The sequence below is a fragment of the Nannospalax galili genome, unplaced genomic scaffold (assembly GCF_000622305.1).
Source record: "Nannospalax galili isolate Female #2095 unplaced genomic scaffold, S.galili_v1.0 scaffold870, whole genome shotgun sequence".
In the NCBI taxonomy this organism is placed as follows: domain Eukaryota; kingdom Metazoa; phylum Chordata; class Mammalia; order Rodentia; family Spalacidae; genus Nannospalax; species Nannospalax galili.
In genome coordinates this window covers 1935522-1946302 of record NW_008329130.1, presented here as the reverse complement: position 1 = coordinate 1946302, position 10781 = coordinate 1935522, and the positions used below count along the sequence as shown (strand labels likewise).

The 10781-nt window shown below is 47.3% G+C and overlaps 1 protein-coding gene across 1 annotated transcript in view; it reads left to right on the top strand.

Moving 5' to 3' along the window:
- Pik3cd (phosphatidylinositol-4,5-bisphosphate 3-kinase catalytic subunit delta) overlaps positions 1 to 10781 on the top strand; it is a 56109-nt gene that overhangs the window by 12982 nt on the left and 32346 nt on the right. The window lies entirely within an intron of this gene.

Genomic DNA, 10781 nt, shown 5'->3' with positions numbered 1-10781 from the left:
TCCCTGTAGCTCCAGCTGGCCTGGAACTCACTTTGTAGACCAGGCTGGCCTTAAACTCACAGAGGTTCGCCTGCCTCCAGAGTGCTGGGATTAAAGGCGTGCACCACCACCCCGGCCTAGGTAGAGAATTCTCAAAAGACCAGAGGAATACCTCTATCTGGGTTCAGTCCTCAGCACCTCATAAAACTGGAGGTGTGGGCACACACTGCAATCCTAGCACTTGACACTTGAGAGTTACAGACAAAAGATCAGCAGTTCCAGGTCATCCTTGGCTACATAGTAGCTTTGAAACCATCCTGGGCTATGTGAGACTTTGTCTTAAAACAAAACAAGAGATTATACTTCAAACCTTAAGCATTTTGTTGTAGCTTGAAACAAAAGTGGCTGTACATCGGGTCACTGTTCTGCGTTTGGCCAAGGGCTCTGGTTTGAGTGGGTGACAGGTCGGTTCATCCATTTTGCATAAAGCACATTTGGTCCCTTCTGCTTTTTTTTAAAAAAAATTACAGTCTTTTTGAGACAGGATCTCCCTGCAGCCCCAGCTGTCCTGGAACTCACTATGTAGACCAGGTTGGCCTTGAACTCACATAGCCGCCTGCCTCGAACACTCTACGAATTTACACCTTTTAATTCCTTTCCCCCTTTTTTTTTTTTTTTTTTTTTTTTTTTTTAATGATTCTTGTCTTTTAAGTTTGTCTTAGTCCAATTCTTTCAACAGACAGTTTCAGTGACTTGTCTTTCTTAGGTTTCTAGAACATTCTCCTTCATTTTCATTTTCCCATCCATGTTCCACCAATTTATGGAAGAATTACACTGTACAGTTACAAAGGTGACCTCAGACTCCTGATCTTCCTGCCTTAGCCACCTACATGCTAAGGATTACAGGAGTGTACCACCATACCCAGTTTAGGATCCTGCCATGTGTCCCAAGCTGGCCTCAAATTTGGATTCCTCATGCCTCACCTCCAGAGTTCTAGAACTCTGTAAGTTCTTGCTAACTCACTGTTGTGCAGACCCAACAGCCAACCTGACATCCAGGCATCCTGGATCAGCCTGTTGACTCTGAGCAGGACAAAGGGTCCTCCAGCTGGCAGGTGACACAATCCAATCCCTTTGCATGACCCAGGAGAGGCCATGTGGAACCGTGGTAGAAGCAGGCCCTGGATGGAGACGTGGGTTTGTGCCTTCACCTTTCTGCTCTACATAGTAGCTGTCACCTCCTCAGGGTCTGCTTTCGTCCTTTGTTAATGGAGTGCCGGCCTTGGGGTAGGGGTGGGGATGGGGGGGTGAGGGGTGGAGTGTGGGAGTGGGGTGGGGGTGGGGGTGGTCTTGATGAGCCCATGAGAAGATGAACATCCTAGCTAGGAGTAGTGATGTATACCTGTAATCCCAGGACTCAGGAGACAGAGGCAGGAGGATTGGGAGTTCAAGGTCAGTTTGTCTGTTAGCAAGTTTGAGGCTAGCCTGGGCTATATGAGACCCTACCTCAAAACAAAACAGAAAGAAAGAGATAGATTGGAGGAAGGGAGGGAAGGAGAGAAGGAGGGAAGGAGGAAGGAAGGAAGGAAGGAAGGAAGGAAGGAAGGAAGGAAGGAAGGAAGGAAGGAAGGAAGAAGGAAAGAAAGAGGAAAAGTTAGTGAGCATCCAGCCTCCATGATGGGACTGCTGCTGTAGTCTGAGGCCAAGCCTAATCAATGGGAAGGTAATTCTTGTCTGGGTCTGAGACTGAACTGATCCCAGAGGCTCCAGGGGCTGAGTATGAAAGGAGGTACAGGGCACTGGCAGGGAGAAACAGGCATAGATAATAAATGATGGATGGACGCAGGGCCAGGCATGGTAGCACATGCCCTTAATCCCAGCCTTGGGAGACAGAGGCAAGATATCTGAGATAAAGGCCAACCTGGCCCACATAGTGACCTCCAAGAGGGCTGGGACTAGGAAGACCCTGTCAAAACACACACACACACACACACACACACACACACACAAATGATGGAATAAGGTGTCCAGAGCACCAGTGTACCCCTGAGACTTCTTTCCCTTTGTTCAATAGGTTGGGAGTCTCAGGAGACTATGAGGAAGGGGCCATGTAAGGTAGAGGAGGAGAGCCAGAGTAGCTGCAGCAGAGCTCACCCGGAGAGACTTAAGAGAGCTGCCAAGTAACTGAGGCCCATATGCACTGTCACCCTGAATGTGTGTGTGTGTGTGTGTATGTGTATGTGTGTGTGTGTGTGTGTGTGTGTGTGTGTGTGTGTGTGTGGAGAGAGAGAGAGAGATTACTTTGATGTTAAGACAGAAAAAGGGAGGTAGAATTTGAGAAATTTTTTTTTTGTTGTTGTTGTTGTCTTTTTGACTTTTTGAGACAGGGTCTCCCTGTAGCCCCAGCTGACCTGGAACTCACTATGTAGACCAGGCTGGCCTCAAACTCATAGAGATCTCCCTGCCTCTGCCTCCCAAGTGCTGGGATTAAAGGCATGCGCCACCACACCCAGCGAGAATTCTTTTTTTTTAGATATTATTTTTATGTGTATGAGTGTATTGCCTGGATGTATGTAAGTGCACCTGTGTCCTGCAATGCCCCATGAAGGTCAGAAGAGGACGTTGGATCTCCTGGAACTGGAGTTACTGACAGTTGTCAGCTGCCATGTGGGTGCTGGGACTCCAACCCAGGTCCTCTGCAAGGGCAACCAGTGTTCTTAACTGCTGAGCCATCTCTCCAGCCTTACAAGAATTTGAGAATTCTTGTACAGGGCCATAGTTCAGTTCCCAGAACCCAAACTGGCTGTAACTCCAGCCCCAGGAGATATGACAGCCTCTTCTGGACTCCTCAGGCACTGCACTCACATGCACAAACCTACATTCAGACACACACAAACCTACACACAGACACATACATACACACATTTTTAAGAAATTTTTATTTTTATTTTATGTGTATGAGTGTATTTATTGCCTGCATGTATGTAAGTGCACCCCTGCAATGCTTGAGGAAGCCAGAAGAGGGCATTGGATCCCCTGGAACTGGAGTTACTGATAGTTGTTAGCTGCCATGTGGGTGCTGGGAACCAAACCCAGATCCTCTTCAAGAGCAGCCAGTGCTCTTAACCACTGACCCATCTTTTCAGCCCACACATAATTTTTAAAAAAATTCAGGCTTTAAGCCGGGTGTGGTGGCGCACACCTGTAGTCCCAGCATTTGGGAGGCAGAGGCAGGCAGATCTCTGAGTTCAAGACCAGCCTGGTCTACATAGTGAGTTCCAGGACAGCTGGGGCTACAGGGAGACCCTTCTTCAAAAAGACCAAAAAAAAAAAAAAAAAAATTCAGGCTTTGCTGGGAGTGATGGCGCATGCCTTTAATCCCAGCACTCGGGAGGCAGAAGCAGGCTGATCTCTGTGAGTTCAAGGCCAGCCTGGTCTACATGGTGAGTTCCAGGACAGCTGGGGCTACAGGGAGACCCTGTCTCAAAAAGACCAAAAAAAAAAATTCAGGCTTTATCCTTGGATTTGATCCCCAGGTAGATACTGTATGAAGTGTGGCTCAAGTACTGTCTGGCACAGGGAATGGCCTCCTTGAGATACTCCAAGACTGGCTAGCCTGTTCATAAAGGGACTAGGGTGCTGCTTCTGAACCAGCTGGAGGCCAGATGGGCACCCTCTGACTGCCCTTCTCTCTAGAGGCTTCACTGACCTCTCCCCTCATCTGCAGTAAGGGAGTTGGGGATGTGGACATACATCCACAACTTGCTTCTATAGACTTTTTACCAAGGACTCCCACCTCTCTAGGTGTCTGGGATTTTATTTGCATTTCTGCTGAACTACTGAGCTGATTATGGCATTTCCTTTCATCCCAGTCATCAAGACAATATTGCTTAGAACAGGCCCTGGAGCCCTTCCTGTAGGCTCTGGAGTGGGAGTTCCTACCTTAGCCCTGGGTCACTCTAACATTGTAGAGGTACTGTTTTGTTTTTTATTAGTTTTGGTTTGTTTTCTTTTAGTCTCTTATCACACAACTCCTAAAATACTTGGAATCTACAAAGTAATAAATGTTTTTTTTGTATGCTAATAAGTTGATTGATGACTGCCCCACCCACACAGATTTAGGGGTGGCCCTGGTCACTCGGAAAGACTTAAGTGTAACCAGAGTTTGTTTTTTTATCTTTTTAGGGGCAAAGCCCTAAAGCAAAGCCCTGTGGCAGCCCCAATATACTAATTAAAGAGAAGCAATAAATTCACCTTGGGAAAAGGAATAGACAATGGGGTGCAGTCACCCCCCCAAGTATGTGTTTAGGGTATAGACAGGAGCTTCAGGTTTAAATAGAATTGGAGGAGGCAAGAGGTTTGCACCTTGATCTAGTCATGGTTAGTGTCTCAGTTCCTGACCTGCAAGGTGGTCCAAAGAAAGTCATTATTGCTTGAGAGGACAGGATGGCTCTCAGATGATGACTTCCGCTCTGGGTGCAGCCTAGTGAGCTTGTGGATAATTGTCCTCACATGGGTGGGGGAGGGCTGCCTGTGATGTTTTGCTCTTTCTGGAATCCAAGGCAACTGCCATCTTCAGCCAAACTAAAGATGTGAAGTGAAGTAGAGCCAGGCTTTTATCCTGAGGGTCCAAGTGAGGAGTCAATGCTTTTTCACAAAAGCAGCTTCTAAATGCATGGTCTACATAGCAAGTTCCAAGCAGGCCAAGGCTATATAGTGAGATGCTGTTTCCAAGATAGCAAATAAATAGGGGCTGGAGAGATGGCTCAGTAGTTAAGAGCATTGGTTGCTCTTACAGAGGACCCAGGTTTAGTTTCCAGCACCCACATGGCGGCAAACAACCATCCATAGCTCCAGTTCCAGGGGGCGTCTGACACCCCCTTCTGGCCTCTTCAGGCATTGCATGCACATGGTGCACTTACATGCAGGCAAAACACTTGTATAAAATAAAAATAGTGAAAAACCCAAATAAATAAATAAGAAATAAAACTGTAAAGTACAATGTTTGCTTCTAAACAGCTGAATGTGGAGGAAGTTCTGGAGGGTGGCGCCCACAGAGGGTGTGGAGACACACACACACACACACACACACACACACACACGCCCCTCTGCTCCTTGCTTCATCCATACCCCACTCTTTGGAATGTTCTTTGTAAGAAACTGGCTAATGTAGGTTAGCATCTCCCTGAGTGTGGGGGTCATAGGGACCCGTACTTGTGGCACTAGTTAAACAAGCTGGGGTATTGCATTGGCCTTGAAAGTGGGAAGTCTTACGTACACCATCTTCAAGTAGATATGTCACCATTAATTAGAGGATGACCAGCTGGGATCCACCACAGAATGAACTGGTTGTTTGGTATGTGGGGAAACCCATTGTCATAGATCTGAAATCAGAAACTTGCTGTGAGTGTAATAAAGGAAACAGCATGTTCATTTGTTTAAACTCAGTCCACCTGGAAATGGGTTACATCATCTAATAGAGCTCATAAGAATCGTCTACATTCCTGGGCGGTCCCTAAGACTGTCTTGAGGGGCAGGATGAGGCCTTACTCAAAGGGACAAATCATGTGTTCAAACCAGCACCCCAGGCCTTGTAGCAGCTGCAAGCTTTGGTGATTTTTTTTTGTGTGTGTATGAGTGTTATACCTGCACATATATAAGTGTACCCATGTTGTGCAGTGCCCTCAGGGGACAGAAAAGGGCGTTGGATCCCCTGGAACTGGAGTTATAGGGTGTTATTAACTGCCATGTGGGTACTGGGATTTGAACCTGGGTCTTCTGTAAGAGCAGCCAGCACTCTTAACTGTTGAGCCATCTCACCAGCCCTGATGGTTGGTTTTTATTTATACAGTACCGGCAATACCTCACTCATGCTAGGCAAGCACTCTGCCACTGAGCTGTATTCACAGCCCTGTTATTTATTCATTTAATTACTTACTTAATTTTTTTGAAACACCGTCTCACTATGTAGCCCTGGTTGGCCTGGCACTTGCTACATAGACCAGGCTGAACTTGAACTCACAGAGCTCTACCTGCCTCTGCCTCCCAAGTGCTAGAATTAAAGGCATGTGCTGCCATGCCCAGCTCTGTTATTACTTTTTTCAAAAACATTTCTTTATCTTTATTTTATGTATATGAGCAAGTGTACCCATGCATACAATTCCTGTGGAGGCCAGGCCTGTGACTCTGGAGATACAGCTAGTTGTGAGCCGCCACGTGGGTTCTGGGAACCTAACCTTGACAAGAGCAGCCAATGCTCTTAACCCCTGAGGCGTCTCCCTAAGTTGTCCAGATAGGTTTGGAATTCATTCTGTAGCCCAGTTAGGCCTTGAACTTTTGATCCTCCTGCCTCAGTCTCCCAAGTAGCTGGTAACATAGGCCTGTGCCACCATTACTGGGGAGGGAGAATTCTTAGGTGGTGTTAGAACGGGGGCTCTGCTGGCCTCTGCAGCTTGCTGGGAAGCTTTGGGTTAGTTCTCAGCCTCAGCTTCATGATCAAAATGACAATCACAACTCTCTTGGGGTTGTTTTAAGGGTTTCATGAAATAAATAGTTGAAGTTCTTAGTGTCCCGTATATAACCAACCTCCCCAGCCTAGAGGCAAAAATCAGGGCCTATTTCAGAATGTTCATGGTTCTGTTGACCAGAGATTCAGCAGACTGGCTGGCCATGTTCCGTGATGTTTGGGGGCAGCTGGGAAGACCGTCAAAAGTTGGCAATAACTTGAACATCTGGTGGTAGGAAACATCTGGAAGCCTCTTCATTCAAGTCTAGGACTGGGATGGGGGATGATTAAAGGTTTGACTCAGGTAGGATTCTCATCCCAAGTACCTACACATGACTTCTTTCTGGCCTGCTTGGACATCATGACAACGTGGTGGCCTTGGAGCAGTCAAGTGAAGCCAATCAGGGAATGTGTGACTTTTCGTCATCTAACATGTCCCCTTTCACCTGCTCTCTTGATCAAGTCACAAACCCACCCAGATCAGGAGAGATGTTGCCTCCCAGTAGGAGGGGTGTCACAGACGTTGCTGCCAAGAAAACTCCACAATAACAAAGGTCTGGTGTGATGACTGTCCTATAGAGAATGTGCCAGAAAACATCAGCTGCTGTTGCTATTGTTCCTAGTTTTTGTGTGTGTGTGTGGGGGGGGTATTCATGTGTGTGGGTGCATGTGTGGGTGCATGTGCGTGAGCGTGTGCTTGTGTGTAGAGGCCAAAGGTCAACGATGGGCATCATCCTCAGTTGTCCCCCACTTTAGTTTTTGAGTCAGGGTCTCTCGTCTAACCTGGAACTCATCAGTTGGGTTAGTCTGGCTATCTATTGAGCCCTGACAGCTGCTATCTCTGCTTCTCCAGTGCTAGGATTACAGACTTAGGCTTCTGTGCGGGCTTTTACGTGCCAGATTCAGGTCCTAATGCTTGCATGGCAAGCGCTTTACTGAGCCATCTCCCCAGCCCCTTCTTAGTTTTAATATTGCTCTTAGTCTGCTTTTTGTCATTATAACAAATATCTGAGATAAATCAGTGTATAAAGAGAAAAGGTTTAACCAGGCACAGTGCTGCATGCCTGTAATCCCAACTACTTGGAGGGCTGAGGCAGGAGGATTACAAGTTTGATGTCAGTCTGGGCAGCTTAGCAAGACTTTTTCTCAAAATAATATTTAAAGGGGCTAGAGGTATGGCTCAGTGGTAGAGTGCTTGCCTAGCATGCACAAGGCTCTGGGTTCAAACCCCAGTATGGTGCGAGAGAGGGAGGGAGGGAGGGAGAGAGAGAGGAGAAAGAGAGGGGTTTAGATTATACCACCAGGCTGAGGACCAAGCCTTTTAACACAGGCCTGATCCATAGCATCTCTTGAATATTTAACACAGGGGTGCTTATTGCTTTTACTACATGGCTCCCAAAAGTCACTTGCTCTTTAAATACAGCTCTGTGACTATGTTGAGTTTCATGCCACCAGATTTATTCTTCTTCCCTTCTAACGTGGCCCTGAGGAGTTTCCTCAGCACATCTAGAGGTTTCAAAGATGATTCTAGAAAATCAGATCCAGACACTCCAGGATATCTTTCATGAGCTTTGATATGTAACTCACAGAACATCCTATTTATTTGATTATTCTGACTTTACTAATAAGTATTCACAACTGGCCTTGTCCACAAACAGAGCATGTTTCTCCATCTATAGAAGAAACAAAGAACTGAGGCCCACAGGCTCCAGTTGGGAACCTGAGACTCCCAAAACAGTGCTCCCCAGAAGTAAGCCTAGAAACCGCCCGTGTGTGCTGATTGATCTTTTCGTCTGAGCTCAAGCTCAACCTTCACTGTGTGCTGGTGCCCCTTCCTAGACAGGAAACCGAGCTCTGGAGAACTTAGCCAACGTCTCCAAAGACAGGTCGAGCTCCTGAAAACACTAATGCTTTTGGTAGACATATGAAAGAATGAACAATTTGAATACAAGCATCCTTTTCCTCTGACCTGTCCACCTCCTTCTACACCAAGAGTCACAGACTTTGGGAGTCTCGATGAAGACAGACTTTAGGTTAGCACTTAGGGAATTGACTCGAGAAAAGATGGAAGCTTCAGAGTCTAATTAACTTTGCTTTTTAACTACAGTTGAGCTACTTTTTGAGTTAACTGGAGGGTGAAAATTCAAAATTAATGAAAATATGTAAGGATGGCAGGAGATCTGGGATTCTTGTAATTAGGCTTCCTGTAAAAATATCAAGGGAACAGATAGCCCAACGGGATAGGTACACAACTCTAGTCCCAGCCACTCAGGAAGTCAAAGCCCCCAGGATCACTGGAGCTCAGAAGTTAGAGGCCAGCAAAGACTCAATTTCCAAACCCACCATTTGGGTTTGGCAGCAAGTGGGTAACACTGGGCCATCTTGCTGGCTCCTTAACTGGTTTTGCTGTTGTCAGTTACATCTGACTTTTTTTTTCTGACTTTAGCCTCTTTAGAGTGGTCTTTCTTTGCACAGTAGTTGTCTTATCTGACCTCACCTAGAAAGGCTGCTGGAATAGGGAGAGGCTTGCTGGGTTCCGCAGGGCTGAAAGAAACAGGATTGCATCACAGTGAGAGGGGCCTGGAAGTGTCCAGAGAGGGACAGGGAGGAATGATGGCTGGAGGAAATAAGCTTCTTGAGGGTTTCTTGAGTGGAACAAAGGCTCTGACGAGTGGGAGGAGAGGCCCCTTTGGTTTCCTGTTCTTAGGTTTAGGGTCTTGGGGGAACCAACTCCTTTTGGTTGTCAATAGCAAGCAGAGGGGCTGAAATCTAATTTCTCTATTTACTCTTGAGTTTTGACAGTAGTGAAACTCATAAATTTATTTATTTTATGTGTGTATGTGGTCATGTATGTGTAGGTACATGTGGAGGCCAAACGTGAACATTGGGTATCTTCCTCTACAACGTGCCATCTTTCTCCTCCCCTGTAGCTCCAGGGATGCTCCTGGGGCTTGCCTGTCCAGGCTGGAACTGTTAGGACCTCAGGGAGGGCTTCTTAGGGCTGGCCTTGCCTGGGATGGTTGTGGGCCTCAAGCCCCCTCCTTCTCTGAGCTCCACTTCTACAAAGGCTTAAGTCTAGGGCCATGGACAGGAAAGAACATTCTAAGAGCATGTTGGCCAATAGCAGAGCAAGAAGCTAATTAATGGGTTTGGGGCCAAACCAAACTACTGTCAAGAGGCTATGTGAGCCACATCTGGTGACACAGGCCTATAGTCCTAGGTACTGGGGAGGCTGAGGTAAGTTGATGGCAAGTTCAAGGCCAGCCTGGGCAACTTAGTGAGACTTTGTCTCAAAATAAAAAGTGAAAAGAAGGGTTGGAGAGATTAGCTTAGCCTTTAAGAGTACTTGCTGCTCTTGCAGAGGAGGACCTGTGTGCTGTTCTCAGCACTAACATGGCAGCTTACAGCTGTCTGTAACTCCAGTTCTAGGGATTCCCACACCCTCTTCTGACATCTATCAGCACCAGTCACACATGTGATACACATACATACATGTAAACAGAACACTCATACACATAAAAAAACAATTTAATAAAAAAGTGAAAAGAGGATTGGGGATATAGCTCAGTGGAAGAGTGCCTACCCACCACGCTCAAGGCCCTGGATACAGTCCCCAGTACTTAAAGCAGAAAGGCTGTGGGGAACTGTGTGTGGATATGAGGGTAGGCATCTTGCCCTCCATCCAGGCATTTCTTTACTGCCTTAGGGAGAACCCTTTGTACCGACTGTGTAGGTTTCTGGATAAGACCTCAGCACAGGCATAGCTGTTGGGATGAATTTAGGTGTGTAAGTGAAAGTCTTGATAAACCACTTTATCTCCCATGGACAGATCATCCCCTAGGGAACGGCCAGCATGCTGGATTGGAGACAGGGCTGGCTGATGACTTGGGTCACAGCAGCTCCAAGTCTGACCAAGTCTAAGTGCTTCGAAGTCTCCCTGGTGATGATGGCCAGGGAACCGAGGAGCAGAAAGTGGCTTGGAAGATGGCTAACCTCCCTCACTTTGTAAATAGCACCTTCTATCTGCTTATGATAAGGCAAGAGCGAGACCCGGGTCGCATGTGCATGCCATCCCGGATCCCTCGGCTATTATGGGGTTCCAGAATGGGAAGCCGGGCGAATCTCGAACACTCTGCCCTAGAGAGACTTGCATTGCCCACCCGGCTGCTATCCGCGCTCCCTGCACTTCGCTTGGCCTGGAGTGTGAACGTTTGCTGACGGTGCCCACGGTGCAGCTGCAATTGCCAGGCCCCAAGCCCGGCGGGATGCCCCGCCCCGGCCCCGGGATGCCCCGCCC